Source organism: Pteropus medius, unplaced genomic scaffold, assembly GCF_902729225.1.
Source record: "Pteropus medius unplaced genomic scaffold, Ma_sr-lr_union100, whole genome shotgun sequence".
In the NCBI taxonomy this organism is placed as follows: Eukaryota; Metazoa; Chordata; class Mammalia; order Chiroptera; family Pteropodidae; genus Pteropus; species Pteropus medius.
The window spans coordinates 16,160,186-16,184,926 of record NW_024354500.1 but is presented as its reverse complement, the minus strand read 5'-3'; positions in this window follow the sequence as shown (position 1 = coordinate 16,184,926).

Here is a 24,741-nt window from a genome sequence, read left to right as displayed (position 1 = left end):
TAACATTCAATATTAATCCTTTTTATTGAAGATGAATTTATTTGTGCAGTCTCTCATCCACTGGAAGGAGTGAAGAGAAGCTGATATATAAGGGACGTGCAGTGAGGCTGACTCAGAAAAGTTGTATAGTTTTTATCATGCAAGAACATTTCTTAGAATCATTCCTATGTATTTCATTGATTTTCTTGCAATAGTAAATGGGATTATTTTCTATTTCTGTATAAATTCTGACATATATTTAAGCAGAGAAGTGTTACATATTTTACTTAGTTTGTATATTTATCTTCATTTGGCTACCTTAATAGAGTCTCTTAGAAGTTTAAATTTGTATTGATTTGCTTCAGTTTTATAAGTAGATAATAATAGTGAGCTCAAATAGTTACAGGCATTTTTCTTTTTAAATTTCTCTTTGAATATTAATCTCCAGTGAAATATTGACTAGTAGCAGTGATAATGGACACCTTTGTCTCATTCTTACTGCCTTTGGTGAGAATATTTCTATTCTGATCATTGTTTAGGAAGCTTAGTGTACTTTTTGGGTTCAATCTTTTAGCAGAGTGAGAGACTTTTAGTTGTGTTTCTAGCTTACTGAAGTCTATTTTTTAAAAAAATATGTAAACTTGAATTTTAGCTAACGCTTTTTTATATTAAATCTCTTTGAAAACCTGAAATAAATCCTACATTGTCATGATGTTGTTTTCTTAACACCTCTAACAGCACACTACTGGGCGTTATCCCTAGATTAAGCTATTCTTAAAGCAGGTGGCACTGCGAGGACCTAGGACCATAATCTGTGTGAAGGGTCAAAAAAGAGATTATGTTTATGTCTCTTATTTTGCAGAGTTTTATTCTCTTAAAACATGATGTTTATGGTAAAATACTATCATTGTTTTTGTGAGGTACAAAAACACAGGCCATGAGCCAGTTAACTGAAACAACAAATTTCTTCTAATAGTCATCTGTAAGTGCACTACTTTGGGGAAGCTAATTTTCAGCTAACTTGGATGTCAGTGAAGCTTTTGCCTAAAGATTTTTACTTTTATGTAAGAGGTGGTTAAACAAGGGAGTGATTTTTCTCATCCCTCTGTTTTTGTGTTCCTTTAAGATTCATGTAACTCTTACCTATAATTTCAGGCTCTTGACACACTCTAAAAATCTCAAAAGGAGGAACTGAAGTTATTCTACACTGGCAGCCCATCGTTAGTCAGCCTCACTGCACGTCCCTTATATATCAGCTTCTCTTCACTCCTTCCAGTGGATGAGAGACTGCACAAAAATACAGACCTTCTAACTTGGCCTCCCATGCTTTTATTCACTTATTGTTATTCATCCACTGGACATATATTTGGTGAGCAATACTGGTCATCTAGTACTATTCCTCAGTGCTAGGAAGAGAGCAAGAAATGAGGCAAGATCCTGATTCTTATGACATTTGCATCATAGTGACAGGGGCAAGTGAGGGTAGACAGAAAGACAATCAATAAGTAAAAAACTACATGAACTGCTGTAAAGAAAATAAAGATGGTGACTCAAAAGAAATTGGAGAAAACCTATCTAAAGAGGTGACATCTGATCTGAGACCTGGATGGGAATAAGTAGCTGTCTATGATAAAAGCATTATGAAAGATGATGCCTAGTAGTGGCAATAGTGTTAGTTGGAGACTTAAGGAAGGAATGAGCTTGGTAGATTTGAAGAACAGAAATAGGCAAAGCCTCATGAACATGGATTTCCTCCCTCCTAGGCTTCTCTGCCTGTTGCCTTCTGATGGACACTTAAGCTATAACTTGTTACAAGACCAGACTACTCCCTGGGTTTGGGGATTGGAACACTAATCACAATTAAATACAGCCTTCTCTCTGTTACCTCATGGTGCTTTCCACAACCCCCTTGGCATATTCTTCATGATGTTAATTCTGGTCAGTTGTTTGTCTTCATCACTGCACTGTGAAATATGTTAAGTATTAAAAAGTATCTTACGTAATTCATTACTTTATTTTGTAATCTAATGATATAAATGGAAAATAATATTAGAAGGATATTGTGGAGGAAGAGTGGGCAGTACCAGAAAATATAACTGAGCCAAATGCAAAGATTATAAGCTAACTAAAGATGCTACGAAAATTCTTATACGACAAACCTATGTCCTTTAGTTAAGCATATCTCGATTTCAGTAACTATGAGAGGGTGACCAAGAATAACTGACAATACCACATTTGGGAAGAGATTTGCTCATTTGGACACAGTAAATGTTGTGAAAGGCACTGCTAAATTTATAAGGTACAACTTGGTATGGAACATAGTCTTGAGACATTTTGCTGAAAAATTCTTAGAATGTCCAGGGGGAAAATTTTAAAGCTAGTAAAACATCTAAAAACATTTCTGAGAAGGGAACGTGATTTAGAAAAATAAAATAATAACTTGGAAAAGAGACAGTAATCGTATCTCTTTTCCAAGGAAGGGGTAGTGGAGTCTGCCCCTGGTGGATTTCTCTTGGTTAAGTTCAATTGATTGATTTTAAATATAATTTCTCAAATTATTAATTCACTTGGTTTATATATGTGTAGGTTGACTTTTAGCATTTATTTGGATAAATGACAAAGAATGTTTTTTAGCCAAAAATCACTCATTAAAGTTGAATCTTCTCCAAATGATTTCAGAATTTTCACAAAACTTTTTTTCTGCATTCATATTTCCTCTTATAGTTGCTGCCAATACTTTGAAACTATGCTAATTTTGAAATTAAAAATGATGAATATTTTACTTCAACAAAAACATATAAAATAAATAAATATACTACATAAATTGACATGTCTTTAAAAAATAAGTCTAAATATCCTAGGTTCGTAGGTGAATTTTGGATCATGTCAGAGAATTAAATATTATTTCCAAATCAGCCATGTATAACATTTTATGATCTTGAGAATATATTATTACTTATCTTTAATCTACAATAAAGTATAATATACTTTATGTTTCAATTTTATTTTGCAATATAACCAAGGTCATTAATAAAAGATTAAAATTGCTATTATATCAATTTAGTAAGGCACACAATAATAGCTAACAAAGATTGAATGCTTACAATAAGCTCAGCATTGTGATAAGAGTTTTGCATGCATTACTTCATAAACATACATATTAGATAAGTACTTTTGTTATCTGTAAGGTTCACAAATGAGGAAACTAAAGGTTAGTGTATATTATTCACTTGCCCAATGTCATGAAGCTAATAAATGGCTGAGCCAAAATTTCAGTCCAGTGCGTTTGATTAAAGATCATGCCCTGAACTACTAAAGTAATGTGATTATACTAGATTTCCACTGGCTGTATACTCTTTTATCTAATCTCCCATGTAACACATTGCACATATTTGCAAGAGAGTTTATATGATTTGAGAATATAAAAAGTAGCCACACAACAGAATGCTGCTCTGTATGTAGCTAAGTGATTTCTCCAGAAATCAAGAACGTAGCACCCTGTAGTCACCTAAGCTTACTGGCTCCGACAACAGGAACAGATGGTATGCCTAGGAGTACACAATAGTGCATAAACACTCTGGCAGGGGATAAATGAGAACATAAGAGCAAAAGCAGCATCGCCATCACTTGAGATTCAACTCTAGTCTTTTTTTCTCTCTTTTAGCAATTTATTTGCTACATGAAGATATTATGCATGATATTTTCTGACAAAATGTGTCATGTTTTGGCCATAATCTTCTTCATAAAGGAATGTGTGTTTGATCACTTTGATGAAAAATTGTTTGAAGAACAACATGCTTGTTACGTGGCCTGACTTATTTTGTATAGACAGGTAGAGAAATGTACAAAACATTGGAATAGATTAAGGAGGAAAAAGTGTAAATCTTCCTTCTCTGGAAATATTGAAAATCTATAAATATAATTCTTTGCTAAGGAATAGACATACTAATCCTTTACATTCACTTGGACAATATACATGCCAACATTAAAACATAAAAGCAAAAATCAAAAGGAACTCTTTAAAAATGCCCAGGTCAAATTCTTGCTTTACTTTTTTTTTTTAAATAAATACCCCACAATTTTTATATATTCAAAAGCAACCAATTAATGTAAAAGAGGTATCCATTTCTAACTGAAGTTACCATATTGCATTAATTATTTTAGCTCCAGTTAGTAGTTTATTGTCTTGAAGAAAACTAAATATGTATAAAGTAATTCATTTTTATTTTGAAAGAACAAATGGCAGTACTTTAATTTTTTATATTTTATCTGCCTTTTCTCTCTGTTCAGAATAAATGGTATTATCCAGATGATCAGAATCCATTTAATTGTATCCCATTGCTATTTAACAGTCTCTTAGGGCTCTTACATCTCTGTGAAAAGAGAATCAAAACAAAGAGTCAAATTTCGACGAAGATTTTAAAATCTGTACTCTTTTTCCAAATAGACCTAAGAAATGAGCAAGGAGATGGCAATGCCGAAGTGTACTGGGTAATTTGGCAGAACACCAACCCACCTCTGCAGTAATTAACTGACATTGTAGAATAATAGAGAGAATATGAATAAGACATATTCACTTCCTGTTAACCTGTCTAGCATAAAATTTTCTATTATATGTTAAGTATATTTCAATTCATTGCCACATAGTTAAGGTTTTCTTTATTGTTTCAATTAAATTTCTGAAAGGTGCAAAAGTATGTGGCTATATTAAGATAAAAGTATGTTGCTATATAATATGCTTTCATTTGAAAATTACTGGTGTACAAGTGTGAGAAAATTGAAGCTAAGCCCCCAAACCAAAGCTGCTTGGACTGAAACAGTCTAGGAATGAATAAAATGCAGAGGTGTAATTATATGGTTAACTGTTAATTTTGGGATCAAAATTCACATCTAAAGTATCTTGACTTCACTATGGCACAACTAAAATGAAATATACTTCCTTTTATCTAATTTTATAAGGAAATTTCTAATCATCTCTTAGTAAATTAACATAAATTGAATTTAAAGTCCAATAACCAAAACTAGGAAAACTTTCTAGAATTATGTAATTCCATTGTGTAATAACACATTTTAAAAATAATGAAGCTAGAGAATAGCACTTGAGAAATATTTTTAAGAACACATAGAAAAAATTAGTATTAGTATAAATGCATCAAAGTATTACTAATATTATTACTACTAATAAAACTATCTTAATTTCATAAAAATGACACGTTTTTCAATAATATTACTGTTTAGTATTAAAGAAAACCTTGAAACATCCCTTGTAATCATGACTAGCTCAATCGTCCCCAAATTATTTGATAAATTTAGGCAATTCTAATCAAATTCTAAGGACTTTTTAAAATTTTTGATAACTTCCTCCCTCTCTCTGAACCCCTAGCCACTGCTGATCTATTTACCACTTCCATAGTTTTGCCTTTCCAGGAAGTCGTATAGTTGGAATCATACAGCATGTAGCTTTTCAGACTAGCTTCTTTCAATTAGAAATATGCACTTGAGATTTCTCTTTGTATTTTTATGATTTCATAGCTCATTTCTTTTTATCACTAAATAATACTAGTTTATTGCCTGGATGTATTTATTCATTCACCTACTGAAGCTCATCTTGTTTTGGCAATTATGAAAAGAGTTGCTATAACCATTTGTGTGTAGATTTTGCTGTAGACAAAGTTTTTAACTCATTAGGATAAATACCAAGGAGTGTGATTGCAGGATCATATGATAAGAATATATTTCATTTAGAGGGAAACCTAAACTGTCTTCTAAAGTGGCTATAGCATTTTGCATTCCCACCAATTGTAAATTATAGTTCCTATTGCTCTATATCCTTGTCAGCATTTGGTGTTGTCAGCGTTTTGTGTTTTAACCACTCTAATAGGTATGTAGTAGTATCTCATTGTTTTCATTTACAAGTCCCTAATATCATATGATGTTGAGCATATTTTCATATGTTTTTTTTCACTTGGTTATCTTCTTCTATAAGATGTTGAAGATCTTTTTGCCCAGTTTTTAATTGAGTTGTTTATTTTTTTATTGAGTTTTCAGTTTTTCGTATATTTTGAATATCAATCCTTTATTAGATATGTGGTTTGGCAAAAAATTTTTTTTGATTCTGTAACTTATCTTTTCATTCTCTTAACAATGCCTTTCATAGAGCAGAAGCTTTCAATTTTAATGAAGTCCAAGTTATTATTTTTTTTTTCATGAATCATGCTTTTGGTGTTGTAAAGTCATTGCCAAACCCAAGGGCACCTAGATTTTTAACTTTATTTTCTTCTAGGAGTTTTATAATTGTACATCTTACAGTTAGGTCAATGATTTTGGAGTTAATTTGTGAAAAGCATCAGAATTTTTTTTTTTTTTTGCATGTGGATGTCCAATTGTTCCAGAACCATTTGTTTAAAAAACTAAACTTACTCCATTGAATTGCCTTTGTTCTTTTGTCCAAGATCAGTTGGCTATATCTGTGTAGGTCTATTTCTGGGCTCTCTATTCTGTTCTTTTGATTAATTTGTCTATTCTTTAGCCAATACCACACTGCCTTGGTTACTGTAGCTTTATAGTAAATGTTGAAGTTAAGTGGTGTCAGTTCTCCAATTTTTGAATTTGAACTTGTAGAAACTGGAATTCAAACCCACTCTCTATGCAGAAACCAGAATTTGCGAGTACAAGAATCAAAGGTTCTGGCTCCTTAGACTCAACCATTTTGTCACAAAATTGACTTTTCATCATGAATCATGCAGAATTTGACAAATAATTTTCTGCATCTAGTGAAATAATCGTATAAGATTTTGTCCTTTTTTCTTTATAATCACAAATCCAATGTATGGATTGGTTTTCAAATGTGACAATGTAAACCAGTCTTGCATTCCTGAGAGAAATCTCTCTGGTCATACTGAATTATTTTTATATATTGTTCAACTTGATTGGCTATTTTGTTAAATATTTTTATACTATATTCATGAGCAATATATGTCTTTAATTTTATATACATACACATCTACATACACACATATATATATTTTTTGGTATGGTTTTGACATCGTTGTTATAGTAGCCTCATAAACATATTTATAAGTATTCCCTCCTCTTTCTCCTCTATTTTTGGAATATATTTGTCTAAGATTTGCGAGTTTTAAAAAATACTTAATAGTATATACCAGTAAAGCCCAGCGGGTGTGAAGTTTTCTTTTTCTTGGGCTGGGGGTGGGGGTAATTAATTTAGATGATTTTTTCTAGAATTTTATATTGCTATTGATGTCTAATTTACTTTTGTTTTAGTAATATAACATATTCTGTATTATTTTAATCCTTTTAAATATAGAAGATTTTTTGTGACTCACAGTTATCTATTTTGGTGACTGTACTATGTGTACCTTAAAAAATGTGTATTTTTCAGAAGTATTTTTAAACAGCAGTGAGGTCAAGGTGATTGATGTTGTTTCATCTCTGTACTGAATTTTTATTTAGTTATTCTATCAATTGCAGAGAATGATGTTAAAATCTTTCATTCTGTTGTGAAATTTTCTATTTTTGCTTTATGCCTAATAGTTTTTGCTTTATGTATCTCAAAGCTCTGTTATTGGGCATGTACATTTTTGTGATTTATATCTTTCTGAGAAGTTGACCATTTTATTAGCATAAAATATCTTTCTTGTTTATGATAACACTCTGTCTTAAAGTCTCCTTTATCCAACACTGATACAGTACAGCCAGTGTTTTTACTTACTATTTAAATGACATATTATTTTCAATCTATTTACTTTACCCTTCTGTATCTTTATGTTTATTGCAAATTGCATTCATAGCATATGATCGGATCTTGTTTTATGATCCATGCTAATATTTCAACCTTTAAATGGAAAGATTTGTCTATTAACATAACATAATGAGTGATATAGTTGTCCATGCTTTTATTATTTTGTTTCTTCTGTGTTTGAGGGAGTAGTCATGGGGTGATTCTGCTATTCTTTTTTCTCTGTTTTATTTTTTATTAAATATTTTGTAATAATTTTATTTGAATTAAGTATAATATTTTTAATTTATACCTTTTTGCATTATTTTAGAGCTTTACATAGGGATTTCAATATATATTCTTAATCTGTTTCAGTCTGCTTGGAGTTAATACTGTAACACTCCACATTAAATGTAAAAAAATTACAAGAGTGTTGGCCCATTTACCACTACCCTCATCCTTTATTCCATAGATTTTCTATGCACAGTATTAGAATTAGTTATACTATAAATAGCTCAATTCAATGTTATTTCTAAATAGTAACATGCATACTAAGATAATTAAGAGGGGAAATAGACTCATGGTTACCGATATATTTACATCTCCAGAGGTCTTCATTCCTTACTCAGCTAGAAAGAAGAACTGGGCTTCCACTTGGTATTATTTCCCCTCAGTCATAAGAACTTCTCTGGACCTTTCTTGTAGAGCAATTCGCTCTCAATACATTCTTAATTTCCTTCTACTTAAATAACTTTATTTTGTCTTCAATTCTTTAAGGAATTGATTATAGAACTGATTATAGAACATTGGGCTGAAATTTCATTTTCTTGCAACATTTAAAGATAAAATTCCACTATCATCTGGTCTACACTTGTTCTAGTAAGAAGTTTGTACTCGTTTGAATTATTGTTCCTCTATATATAATATGTCATTTTTCTCTCCTGTCATTTCCAATATTTTTCTTCATTTTTTGCTTTCAGCAGTTTGACTATAATAATCATAGATGTGGTTTCTTAGTATGTATTCAGTTTGAGGTTACTGAGCTTCTTGAATTTATATAGGTATGTTTTTCACCAACTTTAGGAATTTCATAGGCATTATTTCCAATACTTTTCTCTCTCATTCTCTCTCTCTCTCTCTCTCTCTCTCTCTCTCTCTCAATTAATTCAGGAACTCTAATTATGTGTATGTAAACTTTCTGAAATTGTACCACAGGATTTTGAATATTTTTTAATCTTTTTTTCCCCCTCTCCCTCTGCATTGGCAAATTCTGTTTCTTATTCCTGAAGTTTATTGACTCTTTTGTCATCTCCCATCTGCTATGAAGCCCATCCAAATATTTATTTCAGATATGGTATTTTTCAGTTCTAGAATTTCCATTTGTTTCTTATTTCAAGTTTCTATTGATATTCTGAGAGTTCCTCTGTTACATTCATTAGAGGAAAATTTTCATTCATATCCATGAGCATAGATATAATAACTGCTTTAATAATCCTTGTCATCTAATTCTACCATCTCATCTAAGGTTCAGTTTCCACAGATTGTCTTTCCTTGAGTATAGATAACAATATCCTATTTCTTTTTATAAGGTAGATTTTATCCTGAGTCTTATGAATTACACATTTTAGATACTCTAGATTTTATTATGTTTCTCCAAAGAGGAACTTTTGCAGAGAGTTATCTTCTCTTAACTCACATTCAAACTTTAAATAATCTTTCCTGTGGTGAGTAATTATTAAAAATTTATCTCAGTTTTTATAGACTAACTGGGCTACTTGGAATCTATATATACAATACATGTGTACTTCAGGGTTCACACAGAGTTATGAACAGAGACTATACAAAGAATTTTGGTCTTCCTTCTTTGTCTCTCTCTTTTCCATGGTTTCTGTCCTCATTTTTCAGTTGCCATGATTGTCCAAAATTCTATCCTCTGGTTTTTTGAATCTAGGGTACTAATGAAAGTTTTTTGTTTGTTTGTTTGTTTTTTAATGTCTGCTTTAGTCACCTAGCATAGAATATACTGGGGTCTATCTTAGTTTAAAAGACATTAAAACTCACATAGAATAGTTTCCTTCTTCTAAATGGTGACTCGAACAAGTATCTCCCTGCTTTTAGTCATTCTCCAGTGCCTACACATAGCATACTGTGTCCAGAGTTTACAGTTGTGGGAGGCTTGGTGTAATAGGAGCTATTCTGCCACTACAAAAAAAAAAAAACTCTGAAAAGTTTGAAGCAATGTTTTTGGTAGCAAAAGAAAAAAATTCAAGTAATCTGATTGTTCATCAGCAGAAGCATGGTTACATAAGCTTTGCTATAATCACAAAAAGGAGAGTTGAATGACACTAAAAATGAATAAGCTACGATGTGGATGAATATATGTATATTAGTGATGGACATACTATGTCACTCCAAAAATAATTTATGAGGATCGTGATGACTAAGCAGAACAGAGATTTAATATTGCTCACTCTAATACTGCCATTAGTCTAGAGCAGGGATCAACAAACATTTTTGTAAGGAACACAACTACTAAACTCTGTCATCAAAGAACAAAAGCAGCCAAAGACAGTATGCCAATGAATAGGAATGGCTGTATTTCAGTAAAATTTAGTCTCCAAAAATAGATAGTGGGGTGGATTTGGTCCTTGGACCATAGTTGCTAATCCCTGGTCTAGATGGTTCTCAAGAGTATCTGGCCTTTCTGCATTAGCTGAGAAATTCAGGCTGCTTTTACTGCTTGACACCAAACCATCTCAACAGCAGGGCTCCTCCAAGATCAAAATATAAAAAGTGAGTATTGGAGCCAGTTGTATACAAAAATCGATTACTGCAGCCCAGAATTTACATACACTTCTTCTGATTAATGTCTGTTAGTCAAAACTTGTCCTATGGCCCTAACCATCCATGAGAAAGCTTGGAGAGTGAGAATACTTGCGAACACTACAATGTCTAACTTAACAATATTAATTACAAAGAGCAAGTCCCAGAATATTATAAATAGCATAAAGAGCACATTATACAGTTAAACCAGCAAAACAAAACTATATAATCATTAAGTATTTAAAAATGCGTGAGGATAATAAAAAACAGAAAAAACAATTGTGATAATTTCAAAATTAAGAATGCTGCTTGTCTTTGAGGGGAAATAGGGAAAGAACACACAGGTGCATTTAAACTTTTGGTGTTATGTTAATTCTTGGATGGAGCAATGTATTTGAAAATGTTTATTATTATGAAAGAAAAAATTCTATTAAGAAAATTATCCATTCAGAGATTATATGTGTAATAGTTAATTTTATGTGCTAACTTGACTGGATCATGAGATGCTCAGATACCTGGTTAAATATGTTTTCTGGGCATGTCTATGAAGGTGTTTCTGGAAGAGATTAGAATTTTAACTGGTAGATTGAGGAAAGCGGATTATCTTCCCCAATGTTGGAGGGCCTCATCCCATCCATTGAGGGCCAAAATAGAACAAAAAGCAGAGAACCATTGAGTTCATTCTCTGCCTAATTGCTTGAACTGAAACATCAATCTGATCCTCACCTGGTCTTTTTGGTTCTCAAGCCTTCAGGCTCGGACTGGAATCTGCATGATTAGCTCTCCAGCTCTCAGGTCTTCAAACATCAATGGCTTTCCTGGATCTCCAACTTGTAAATGGCAGAGTATGAGGTTTCTCAGCCTCCATAATCTTCAAGGCAAGTTATATCTTTATATTACATGCTTTCATTGTACATTACCTGTCCTTACTATAATTTAAAGTGTCTGTGTAATTATATTTGTCAAATAACCATTGCTTCCACTACACTAAAAGCTCCATGAGAAAATGACTGTTTGTTTTGCTATTATTATCTCCCCAATGCCCATCATAATTTCTTCATTACCATATGCATTTAATTAATATTCTTTGGAAGGCAGCTATACACAACCCTATTCTACCAATGTCACAAAATATTCTTTGAATGAATGAACCTGAAAGCACAGAAAATAAAATGAAGAAAATTATCCAAATCTCTCATTCCTCTAAACAATTCATTATAAAATGTAGGGTTTTCCATTTTAGTTTTTGCTACAATTTTTCTTTGTCTTACACAGTTATGATCTCACATTTACTTTTATTCTGCTTTTTTTTTTTGCTTAACATGAGAGCATGTCTTTTCCACATTAATATGAACACTACAACATTATTTTATAGGAATTCACAATATTTCATTCAGAAAATTTTAAGTCAACTCACCCATTAGTCTAGTAAACAGTGAAGATTGATATTTATCATTGTCATTGTTTTTATTTCTGTTGTTACTATGATAAAAAGTATGAAAATGAACATCTTTTCTCTGAGAGAGTTTTATGGATATAAGTTTTTCTCTTAGGTTTTATATCTATAATACATATTTCTGGTGGCATTTTAGGATAATTTTGCAGGCGTTTCATGATTACTGAAAAGACAATATTTACCTTAGATTTGATTTAAAACAATGTTTAATTATGACCTGATAACTATATTAAGTGCTTGTTAGAGTCAAAGTTCTTAAATTTTCGTTCTTGTTATTTTGTACTGGGATATTTTATTTACTCTGTTAAAGGATATTGCAACTGCTATATAAAAGAAAGTTGCTGAGATTTTAGAGAACTTTTGAACATAAAACCATAATAGATAAGAAAATATTTTGATGCTTCTGAAAGGTGGTGTTAAAAGGCACAAAAGCTTCAGCTAGGCCACGCAATACCCTCAAGGATAAATGCAGAGTACAAGGGCAAGAAAGAGTTGCTTCCAAGAATGTTTATGCAAGAAGGAGTTTAAAAACAACCCCAAGCTTTATGCATTCCACCTACTATTTCCCTATCTGGGTAAAGCACCATAAATCCAGGCAGTATCGACTCAATATTATGAGCTTCCAGGAATATCTCTATGGGCTTCAGACCTCTTATTACAGCCCAGATCTCTTCATTTCCAGAAAAAAATAATACCCAAATCCATTTTTTATAATCTTAAAGGAAGAAAAATATAAACCTGAACAGTACGGAAGAATAGCAATAAAATACTTAGCAAGTGGATTTTTTTTTTTTTTGAATAATGAAAAGTTGACACAAATTTGAGCTATTGCATAATCATTAGTGATTATTTTTTAAACTCATGGAGAAAGGAAATAGAGATAAAAGGCTTTGTAAATTATAAAAAGAAAAATACAATATACATTTTAAAATAAACATTGTTTATATTTTTAATAATCAGAGTTAGAATAGTTTACTTCATTTTTATATAAGATGAAATGCTAGAATAAAAAATAAATTTTCTTTTATATGAACATAAAACCCAAGACATGCCTTTGTGCACAGGTCAGACTCAATTTAATACCTATCATTACATATAAATAGATATTAAATGGGGAAACAGGAAATGATATCCATCTGGCTCTTGTTTGTGGTTTTAACCAATATCTGTTATCCTCAAAAAGCCAAGAAGAAATGGCCTGGGCTAGTGTTTTTAAAATATGCACAGCATAGAATCTTTCCTTCAGATTAAATCTTACTCAAAAGATCAAATTTTAAAATGGTTAAATACACTGCTCCTCTGGTTAAAGCTAGGGTGCCAGACCCTGGCTGTGGCCTCCAGGATTCCTCTACCCATATATTTAACTGCTGAGGACCCCCAATATCCAGAATAAATTAGGCCTCAGTGTGAGTCTGCACAATGATTCACAAAGGGTAATTAAAATGTGAGTAGGACAAGGAAGAGGAGCTTTATGAAGAACCTATCAACAATACCTACGCCTCTTTTCAACGATATTAATGCAGAATACATTCGGGAACCATTGTCTCATAATTTGTCTATTTTAAATCATATCATCAATAACTACTTTTTAATTGTTATGCACCAAATTCTGACCACATGCCTTTTATACAATACTGCTGAAACTGCAAGGTAGGTATTTCGATTTCTAATTGAAGGTTTATAAACTAGGGCTTAAAAAAGTTAAATTTCTTGTCTAAGTTCAAAAAAATAGTCAGCAGAAGATCCACTAAGCAAAAGTTGGTCTCTCTGATATAAAAATGTGTTCTTTTCTTTATAACATTTTGCCTTCCAGTGAAATTTAACTAAGAAAAAATTTCAGAATTACATCTTGTCACCTTTAATCTTCAATAAACAATCTTATCTAGCATAGGTATATTAAAGGCAGATTCTTCTTCTTTTAAGCATTTGATTTAGGTGATACAGATATTTACAGAGTCTAAATTGCTAAAGTAAAAATATATATTTAATTAATTAATATCTTCATGAGAAGTAAATTGTTTTTTTCCCCTCCAATGACAAATCACTGATGGAAGCCCCACTCAGAAATTAACCATGGCCAAAACAGCAAGTGATGGGGGCAAGGTATATAACAAAGTATATTAAAGATAATTGGTAAATCAATGTTAAGAGCTGTTTGTTTTACTGTTTTGTTTTGACCTTGTCGGTACACTAAATCGATTTTTTTTGTAATTATTTTTGTGTATTACCATCATCTAAAAAAAAGTTTGGATTTTTTTTTTTAATACTATTTTGAATCATTTTAATTAATTCCGTGATGGCAGCAATTAAAGATTCTCATTGCAGTGAATTCTTCCTTATTCTTTGGAATTTGAATAGGATTTCTCAGCAGTGAGATAAAAAAATAATATTGATATTAGGCATGTTTATTAAAACTTTGCTGATCTTGTAATAATTATGCCCTGTTTAGGATGTTTGAATTCTTAGCGGAGCACAGAGAATAAGCCAACGGACATGAAACAGTGGACACACTTGAATAACAATCTTGTAATAATATCAAAAGCATATGCTATAAATTCTATCCTGACTTTCCCCTAAAGGACCTAAAGGCATTTACAAGAGCACTATGCACCAGGAAATGGAAAAATCCAGACATTTCATAGACTATTTGGATTATTACTGTCTCTATGCTAAAAGTAATCTCTGAGAATCCAAATACATTAGTCCATTGGTCCAAATAGCAACATTGCAATCAGGTGATAGATGGACAATTGACTTGAATGTGTTTATGTGGCCCATTGGCTCTTTGAATCAAATATGACTTGTTAATCTGGTTCCCAAATTAAGGTCAGCATAAATATAATCAGCGACTGAGAGTATCCATAGCAACTCTCTGTCCTGTGGCTGATGATTAAAAAAGTGACGTAGAAGGTCCTGATTCTCATCCTTTATATTAGTCAGGGTTTTCCATAGAAACAGAACTAATAGGATATATAGATAGAAACAGAAAAGAGGAGACTTATATAGAAATTGGCTCACATGATTATGGAGGCCAAGAAGTACCACAATGTGCTTTATGCAAGCTAGAAAAGCAGGGAAGCCAGTGGTCTAATTTAGTCTAAGTCTGAAGGCCTAAAAAACAGAAACTCTGTTGTCCAAGAGAAAGAAAAAGTGAATATCTCAACTCGAGAGGAGAGAATCTTTTGCTCTATTCAGATCTTCAATGGATTGGATGATGTCCCATTCACACTGATGATTAAAGACCTTCTTTACTCAGTCTACTCAATCAAATGCTAATTTTTCTCAGAAACACCTTCACAGACACACCCAGGAATAATGTTTTACTAGTTATCTGGGCATCCTATAGCCAGGTTAAACTGACACATAAAATTCTCAAAAAAGTAACACATTAGCAGTATCATATGCCTGGGTGAGTCCTGGAGATTACTGCCACCAATAAAGACAAGAGATATAGGGGTGATGATTCCAATCCACAGGCTGTTGTCCTATGCAGAAGATAGGGAGATCTTGTAGAATGAGTGGATTATCATAAATTCAGGTAGCTAGCAATCCCAATTGCAGATGTTATTTCACATTACTTTCATTATCACATTATATTCATGTGGTGTCTTCCTGAGTATAACAACAAAACTCCCAGAAAATTATATGCAAGTATTGATCTTGAATATGTTATATTTCTCCATCTCAAAATGTCAATAGAAGCTAGGATTTGTTTACATTAATTTAATAGGGGTAATATTATATCTTCGTTAACTCATTTTAATGGATCTGTACTATTCAAGATCGTTTTTTTAAAAAAATTTTCTTCCCAATACTCTATGCTGCTTTGTTGCCTTGATTACATCAGGCATCATAGGACCTGCTATACAGAAAACAGCAGGTCTATCAGATGACTTAGTAAGTCACCATGGTAGAGGGCGAGAAATTACTCTTATTAAATAGAGGTGCTTGATTCCTCAGCAAAATTCTGGGGAATTTGGAAGTCCAGAAATTTCAGAATACATTTCCTCTAAAATGAAAAATAATTTGCTGTAGCTTGCAATCTTTACTTCGAATAATGAGACACAATATATGGCACATCTTTTTGTATTTTATAAGAAAAATATAATTGTTTTGGATTTGTTGCTCTGATTCATTTACTAAGTAGCTCAAAATTCTACCAGTATTGAGAGAAAAATAGAAAAGAGCAGATATTTTAACTAATTTGGGCTGTATGCTTGTAGCTCTCTCACTTATGACCCAGGGAAGTAAATATTGTTCCAAGTACCTTGGCATATCTGGACGTTACATAGTATTTATGGTGAACCATAACACAGAGTAAAAACAGATCTTCATTGACAAGTAATTATTCTCCTTTAGAGAAATAATTTTTGTCTTGTTTCTGGGCTCTGGTGACAATTGAACGTTTGATTGTAGAACTAAGTGGCCAGGTGACCGAAGATGCCCATCATGAACTGGGTGTTATCATATGACATAAGCCAGAAAAATCAGGCATGCTTCTCAGAACAAAATCATTTAATGCAGATGTAAACAGGATCTGAAAGCGCATGTGTAATTATGAGTAGTTCGTGTTCCCACTGTGTTTGTCCTGGCCGTACTTCCACCCCTCCTTCAACCCACAACTACAGGTGGAGAAAAATGTTGTCAATAAGAGCCAAATGATTTCCTGAAGACCTTTCATAATATGCTGGAATTTGGAGTAGAAGAGTTGTAGTGTTTCAGCCCTACTCACAAACTGAGTTATATGGCATCTAATTCTTTTGGAAAAAGAGAAGAAGGCTGGATAAGACAAAGATGAGCATCTACATTAGTGGGTTGTGAATAATTGATTGGACAGAGAATATGATAAAATTGATACATAGGGGTTGTTTCCTATGATATTTTGGAAAGAAGAAAGTGGTTGGAACTTTAGAATGGATTCCGAGTGTGAGAATGTTTTGCACCATATAAATGTTCATCAAAAGTCTTCTGGTTCAGTGGGGACTCTCAGTACTCTGGTGGTTTTCAGTTAGCCTCTTTCCTAAGTTCCCTTACTACCTTGCCAATGGATACCATGACCTTGAGGGCAGGGTCAGAGGGTATGTAGCAACAAATACTTTTCTGTTCCAATGACTCACTGGCTCCAACCTCTGCTGAGTATCCATTTTTCCAACACTAGTTAAAGAGACCAAACCTAAACTTATTCTCTAAGGATCTATCCAGCTACCTGATTATGGAATTAAATATTAGACCTCTTCTATCATGAAGGGAATAATAATTTATTCTATCTCTGAATTTGTATTTTCCTTTCATTTCTGACATGTTAATTCCAGCAAACCCATCTTTGGGCTTATTGAATGTTTTATTCACAACATTGTTTCTGATCTAAGATCTAATTTCACATGGACAAAATTAAGGCAATAGCCTGATACTCAAAGAATTTACTGCTTTACTATGAATCCTATTACCCCAAATTGCTTGACCTTACAGAGAGTTGAAATTGTCTGAATATAAGTAAGGTAGAAGATAACATATAATAAAATTATGATGCTGTCCAATATGAAGTGTGTATATGCTCTGAACTAGACCTGGAATACAGAAAACAAAAGATGGACGTATGTGTTACAGCACTCACTCTCATTCTTTGTGAATCATGCACAAGTTAATGTCTCCCGTTGATGTCTCTGGGTCCTGCCATCTTGTCTTAGGGCTCTGCCAGGAGGTTTTAGAACATGAGGTTAAGTTATCCTATCAAGAGATTCTACAATGGTCTCAATAAATTGGTGAGTGAAGCTTTCATTTTTCTATTTCAATTTCTTCCTACTGTAGGACAAAGATGCAAAATAGAGGGTTGTGGAATCTGATTATTAAAGGGAAACAGCATTATTGGGAGGAGGTCATAGTCTATTTAGAACCCAAAGTCTTCCCTAAGGTGCCTCCTAATCTGGTAGTAAAACTTACTGGAAGATTCCAGAAACTTCAGAAAGACTACAGAAATATCATATAGGTAAGACCACCAACAAATTATGTTCCTCAGAAATGTAGTTTGATGTACCTCATCATAAAAACAACCTTAATTTCCTGCAGGCAAATGAAATATTAAATGATTAATAGAGAAAGAAAACATAAATACCAGTGATGGCCTTGTGACAACTGATGAAACATAATTTCTTCATCTGGGTGCCCTAGAAAATATAACTTAAGGAAAGGAAAAGTTTATGTGCTAATGCTTTGGGAATGTGAAACAATAGAGAAACAATAGTGATGAAAGAAAAGAAATAAGATATGGAGGAAGGAAAACAAATACAGGGGGGTGTATTTTTGAGCTTTCACAGTTTTTCAAGAGAACACACCTGGTTTCTTGGTGAAAGGGAGGTTCTGGAGAGGCTATGTGGAATCACTACCTCTAGTCCATTGTGGGAAGGAAGGGGAAGAAATGAATCAGTGGAGTCTTCACCATATCTTGGCTCTCGTGGGTCAAAGTCCAGCCCAAAGAGAGATAACAGCTCCTCTTTTCCAGGTTGTGTTAGCTAGTCTCTCAGGGCAGTCATGTGGATAGAGCTGGACACTGAAGCTGCTTTCAGTCTCCGTCACTGCAGACTCAGTAGGGCCTGAGCAGAAGAAGCTCAGCCTTTGGCCCTGAAGGAGGCTGAAACTATGTGTCATGTTAAGAAATTAAGTGAAGCTGTCATAGGCATGGCTTTGAGACCTGCAACAATCATCCCTGGAGCTGCTGTGTCCTGAGTCAAGGCAAGCCCCCAAGGTCTGGCGTGCTGGTGAGTCAGAGGGGATCCTGTAGCATGGCCTAGAGTGTCTACCCATAGCTTTATTCTTTCAGTGTCATTAACAGGTTAATATAATTTTAATGTTTATGTTTTTTCCTCTTTTCCTATTCTTTTTATATGCAGAGTGTATTGGTGGTGGCTAGCTTTAGCAATTTAGTTTATAGTTTATAGAATATCAAAAAGCTAAAACTCAAGAAATATTAAAATACTATAGCAATCTGGATTTAAAGCAGATTGCATTAACTATTGAAGTTACCGTTAACTACATTTATAAACCAAAAAAGTAAAATTTTACTTGTATAAGTGACTTGCATTATTTAAGTCACATGCATTTTATTGTAATTGTTATTATTAGAAGTTTAAGCTTGGAAGAGGGAGTGTTTGAATATAAATAAAAATTAAATTGGGACAGCTAAAAGACTTATTCTAGTAAACATTTCTCTTATATTTCCCAACAAATTTTGATCATCTCTCTCTTGTTTAGGATATTTTCTATGTTGGATTCTTGTCTCTCTAAAATAGAACCCAGAAATCTGCTTTCCTAAGATCTCCTGCAAGTAAGGTCCAAGCATGGGATATAACGCTTCACTCATGATACACACTCACGAGTTTTTCTTGGCAGAGTGAAGAAAAAAGGAGCTGCTGTATGAAATCCAATCTAGCAAGCAAGCATAATAGTAAATGGTGGAGAGATATACAAATTTCAGCTGTGGTGGAAGACCAGTGGTTTTGCCTGGTGTGTCAACACTTTATTTATTTATTTATTTATTTATTTATCTATCTGTTTATTTATTTATTTATTTATTTAATTTTATTGGGATGACATTGGTTAATAAAATTATATAGCTTTCAAGTTTATAATTCAATAACACGTCATATGTATATTGCATTGTGTTTACCACCCAAAGTTAAATTTCCTTTCATTACCATATATTTGACCCCTTTTCCCTCATCTACCTCTGGTAAAGTAATGCCTTTACTTGACAGTGATAAGAGCTGCCATTATAATATTCCCATAGAAAAATGTGTGTTGCTTTTACTGAGAGCCAGACTCCCCAACTACCCCAGAGATTTTGAGAACCCTCAATACCCTTTTTTAAAAGTTTTATACCAATAAGCCTCAATATAGCTTTTATTATAATATTTTATATTATCATATATTTATATTAGAGTGATTTGTTGTTTCCATTGGTTTTGTAACTAGATACAGAAACTTTAGATGTTTCAAGTTGAGTTTCTCACTTTGTCAAACTATACACACAAGCACATATGCAGACATACATACATATGTAGCCAACAAAAAAATCATTCAAGAATATTCTGAAGTATTATAAACTAAAATATGCTGAAGAATATAATTTAAAAAGCTCTCACTTGAGAAGTTCAAGTTGGACAGATTTTATAAGCTCAAGGGCTCTCCAACATAACATATGAGACTCCAATAATCAGATTACAGAATATGAAGACACAGTTTGAGTTTGGTGCTGTGTTAAGCAGAAACGAAAACTGCTAACCCATAGCATTTTGTGGTAAGCATTATTGCAGTTTGAAGGCAGATAGCCAAACTTTTGTTCACATTGAAATTTAAATTGTATGTTTTGGGGTATACACACAGCTGAAAACAGAGTAATTTTAAATTACATTTAATTGACCACAGTTACCAAATAATGGAACTTTTTAATAAATTTTCCAAGTTAAGAAACATAGTCAATTAGAATTACACCTTAAGAAAGCCTAGTTCGTATTCTCTCCAACGTTACTGATGGAAGTCTTCACTTTCTCCCACCGAACTGTATTGTTGCTTGAATAAAATGTTAATTCACAGTATTTTTAACTCTCAGATTGGGAATGGAGAACTTTTTATTAAAATGTTAAAAGATGAAAAACGGTTATTTAAATTTGAATTTCATATACCAGACAACATTTATACTCTTTTATTCATAAACAAACATCTTTCCAAAATAATTTTGATTTCCCATCAAAAAGTCACTGGGTCAACTAGAGAATTTTAGCCAAGTGATAGAAAAATATTATTCATTCCATGTGGATTCTATCTCCTACCATCCTGTAGTAGGCCAAATCCTTCTTTGAGAAGATAAAGCCATATTTAAAAAACAACGATAGCCAGAAGAACAAAAAGCAAACATGATACCTCTGATTTAAAAATATTATATAACTTTTCAGATTATAGAAGTGATATATTAATGTATAAAATTCTAAAATACAGATAATTTTTAACAAAAAAATTTACACCATTCCTGGTGCATTGGTTATACTCTAATTGGTAGACTTCTGGTTATCTATAAATATAAATATAAGGATATATACATTTTGAAGATACATATACACACAGACATTTTTAAGAGATTATATGTATATGTATACCCCATATAAAAAATTTTACATTATAGTGTGAATCCTTTCTTCCCTGATCAAGAATGTGTAACTTTCACTTCATTATATTGATATCCCATAATTTACTGAACTGCTATTATTAGACATTTATCTTATTGCTGATCTGTATTATGACCAATAATATTAGGGTGAGGATCCAGTCACATTATTTTATGTGTATTTTTATTATTAGGATAAGATTAAAAAAGCTTAGAAAGCATGTGGATAATTTTGTCTTGAAATGGTACCACATTTTTTTACCAGAAAGTTTCTAGTAGTTTACATTCTAAATGCGGGGTTTTATAGTTTCATTTTCAATACAACCATGCCAAAATATGTATTTTAATTTCTTTTCTACTTTAATTGTTGAAAACTACAAACAGTGTTTTATTTTATGTTTGGAAACTAGTCAATGTCAACATTTAGTATTTTCATTTCTTCCCTTATGAATTGCCTTTCATAAGTTCTCTGGTTTTTGTCATTTTATTAATTTGTAAAAAAAGCTCTTTACTCATTAAAGACATTAATATTTATCATATATGTTGTACAAATTTTCTATATTACTTCTTTTTAATAATTTTTATCACTGCTCAAAGAGAGAATTTTAAAGTTGTAACTAGTTTATCAATTTTTATTAATTTATTTTCTCAGCTGTTAGCTGAAAAATTAGATAAAAAATTATGCTTATTTTACTTTCTTATAGTTTCACCTTTTGTACTTGTTTTGCTCATGTGAATCATATTTTGGTATAAAGCTTCAGGTGATTTTAAAAAATAATTAAATAATTGCCCCAGCTCCATTTACTGATGAATCCTCTTCTTAAATGTTAGATTTATAATACAAATATAGAATATTTGAAGACTTTCTAGCCTGTTCCACAAGTTTATTATTTGTTCAGAAATATCACATCATTTTAATTATCATTTGTCTATAAATAGCACATTAATGTGCTATTTACTCCATTTACTGATGAATCCTCTTCTTAAATGTTAGATTTATAATACAAATATAGAATATTTTTTTTCATTTACTGATGAATCCTCTTCTTAAATGTTAGATTTATAATGCAAATATAGAATATTTGAAGACTTTCTAGCCTGTTCCACAAGTTTATTATTTGTTCAGAAATATCACATCATTTTAATTATCATTTGTCTATAAATAGCACATTAATGTCTAAAAGAAACATGCATCTCATTATTTTTTTTCTCAGACATGTCTTGGCTTTTCCTACTCATGTAGTTTCCTAAATGATCTGTAAAAATCTCCTGTTCAAGTTTTCAAAAATTTTACAAAATCATTCATTATTGAAATCTATTGAAATCTCACTGAAATGTTTCTACAAATAGTCAAAATGTCTTTAATATGTTTTAGAAACTTTTTATACTTTTACTTTTTAAAGTCATGCACTTTTTATTAAATTTATACTAGATATATCTGAAATATTGTATATGTAGTTTTTGTGTATGTGCATTTATATGTATACATATATAATTGGATTGCACACAATATATATATATGCATATATATGTATGTGTATGTAAGTAATATATATGTGTGTGTATATCTATATTCCAATTTTGTATTAAAATTTTTTGGCATCTATGCACGCAAAACTTTATCAAATGATTTTATCTACTTGGTTATGGTAATGGACTTTTTCTCTATTAACATTGAAATTTTATATTATAATTATTTCTAAAATATGCAGCTGGATTTAGTTTGCACATTTTTTAAAATTTGTCAATTTTTGTAAGAGATTAATTAATCCATGGTTTTATTTTTGTTTCAATCTCTGGCATCTATTTGATGTTCACTTGATGAAAAAATATTTTGAATATCTTCTTATCATTTTTATATTCTAGATAAGTTTATATTTTATAAGGAATATATTTTATTTCAAAATTTTTAAAGAACTAGAAAAATATCCTTAACCTGACAGCCTTTTCTTTTCTTTTTCTTTTTACTATTTTCTGTAGCTGCTGAATTAACATTCTGAGGTAAATTTTCTTAATTTTTATTTAAAAGACAAGCTATTTATTGGTCTTGTATAAATATTTTGAGGCACAATTGTGTGTGGGTGTTTAATTTACTCTGTTTGTGATGGACTCTAATTCCTTTGTCTTTTTTGTTTTTCAAGGATTTAATACTTTGAATACAGAATATAAGACAAAACAAAATTTTAACTGCTTTGCCAGGACTATCACTCAAAGGCATATTTTTACAGTTTTTCTCTACAACCCATCAAAATATTTCAGATTACATTTTATAGGATATTTGATATTCACCTTGCTGTAGATGTTTTTGATTTTTTAGCATAGACTTTTGTTTTATTTTTTAGAGAATTTATTTTGAAAAGATAACTCATTCTTAAGTACATTTCATAACACAATGCTATTTTTAACTTTAGAATTGTTTTAAGTCACTCACAAAGGAAATTTCACTCTTTGGAATAACATTATCCCACTTTTAAAGCGATCATGATATATAGATTTTCATTTGGAAATTTTGATTTCCATGGAAATAGATGCAGGGGACAAGCATATAGAGCAAACATCTTTGCTGACAGATATCTAAATAAAAAGAAAGGCAAGAACAAAACACAAGTAATCCATTCCTGATTAAAACCAAAATGTGAGAATAAGAAAAATTATTTTAAAGCAACGAAAGAATATAAAAAGTGGCCTCTATGATCTACCTGTCAAAGGTAAATATTCACCTCTTGAATGACAAGCCAGACAATAGATTGTACATGTAAACTCTCTTTCTGTAAGCATTAGAGCAGGACAATCTAATGGTTAGCAAAAATGGCACACTGAAGTGTCCCACTTACTCGCGTCAATTCTTGCCAATCTCTGTTATTGTACATTTTTCTTGACATTGGAATGGTATTATTGTTGCATAAATTGTTTATTCTGCTTTCCTAGAAATTTCTTTTTTAACCATAATCATAATAAAATTTTTATTTTATATCATAAAATGGTTTTACTGGGATGTATTTTTGGAAAAAAAATAATGAATCTTTATCATTAACTCTTACTATCCTATTCTGTGCCTCTACACTGAAATAGTTCTTCCTTCATGTACGATATTCATATTTTTGTATGTAGCTAAGGACTTCTTTCTCACTTGCTCTTAAATAAAATGTATTATAAGAAGTCAGTGCCTGCTTGTTGCTCAGATGTTTGAATAACATCACAATGCAAAAAACAGACTATACCTTATTTGCATGACATTTTCGTGATTATTCTACATTTTAGCTTATGATTGTTGTATGAATTATTTTAAATGAGATAGAGGCAGGACAGAATAAATCAGTAAATATTCCTATTCTATTTTAGAGAACTTTTAATTCAACATAGAAATTTACTGAGATTCTACTTGCGTTTTCCAATATTTTCAGTGTTAAGTGTAGTAAATCTTAAAAAAAGCTTTCCTTTTGGTTGTCTTTTTGCATTTAACAAATAGAAGAACTTGGAAAAGAGAAAAAAAATAAGAAAAACAGACATTTCATTTACTCATCATCCAAATTAAATCAAGTCCAAACTTTTTCTTCTATGAGTCTAGGTACATAATAAGTAGCTTAC